The sequence below is a fragment of the Dasypus novemcinctus genome, chromosome 5, assembly GCF_030445035.2.
Source record: "Dasypus novemcinctus isolate mDasNov1 chromosome 5, mDasNov1.1.hap2, whole genome shotgun sequence".
NCBI lineage: Eukaryota > Metazoa > Chordata > Mammalia > Cingulata > Dasypodidae > Dasypus > Dasypus novemcinctus.
In genome coordinates, this window is record NC_080677.1 from 122,388,285 (window position 1) to 122,389,515 (window position 1,231).

Consider the following 1,231-nt stretch of genomic DNA (forward strand, 5'->3'; position numbering starts at 1 on the left):
CCTGAGATTCCCTTGCATGACTTCAAGTTCTTTCCATATGATCATGCAACTGCCTCCTCCCTGTATTTTTTGTCTAGCCTTTGTCTCTTTTACCCATGGGCTGTGAGGAATCTATAGTCGCTAGATCTGCTAGTGTATTGGCTTCCTATTGCTGCTGTAACAAATTACCACAAACTTGATAACTTAAAACAACACAAATTTATTATCTTACTGTTCTGGAAGTAGAAAGTTAAAAATGGGCCTAGGAGAAGGCAGCCATGGTGATGGTGGTCCTGGAGGCCACATTCACTGTTCTGGCCTCGGCCCTAGCCCCACCACGCTGATGCTTGGCCAAGCAGCTGGTGCTCATGGCTGCGCTCCTGACCACGGCCTTGGCCTACTTTGTTGGCATCAACGCACATGCAGAGGAGGGCATCTTCTAGTGGGTCACCTCGGGCACCAAGATGGGCCTTATCTTTGAGGCTGTCAAGGGTGGCTTCCTGGACGTCCATGTGGAGACGACAAGGGCTGATAATAAAGGAATTTATAAAGGAGACTGAGATTCCAGTGGAAAATTCACATTTGCTCCCATGGAGGGAACATACAAGTTTTGTTTAGGATGAAACAGAGTTCAACTATGACTCCAAAGATAGTGATGTTCACCACTGATACTGGGGAGTCCCCAAAAAGGCAAGGCATGGAAACAGAAGCTCACCAGAACAAGCTGGAAGAAATGATTTATGAACAACTGTAAAGCATGGACAGGGGTAGGTGGAAGTTCAGGAGAGAATACATGAAGCGATCAATGACCACACAAACAGCAGAGTGGGCCTTTGGTCCTTCTTCAAAGCTCTTGTTCTAGTTGCATTGGGACAGATATATTACCTGAAGGGATTTTTTGAACTCTGGAGGATTGTTTAAATGCCTTTTGCTCATTTCTCATTGTTTACCACACATCTTGGTCACAATAATGTCATTAGTTTCTGCTTTTATTTTCTGAACTGTACATTTGCAGCTTATATCTCTTTGTTATTAAAAGTTACATAAGGGGAAAAAACCTTTTTAGGAAAGTTATATGATAATTTGACATTTGATTGGCATTATTTCTTATTTTAATTCTGCCTTCATTAGACAGATCCTTCCAGAACTCAAACACTAAGTGAAATATAGGAATCTAGTCCTTTTTATGTCTTCTTTTTCTATTGTTTTCATAATAAAAGGCAGTTTGTTCAAGAAATCAGCACAAAGGCTG

General features: G+C 41.8%; 1 pseudogene; it reads left to right on the forward strand.

The window, feature by feature from the left end:
* Positions 1-326: 326 nt before the first annotated feature.
* Positions 327-900, forward strand: LOC101423909 (transmembrane emp24 domain-containing protein 2 pseudogene; annotated as a pseudogene).
* Positions 901-1,231: the final 331 nt, after the last annotated feature.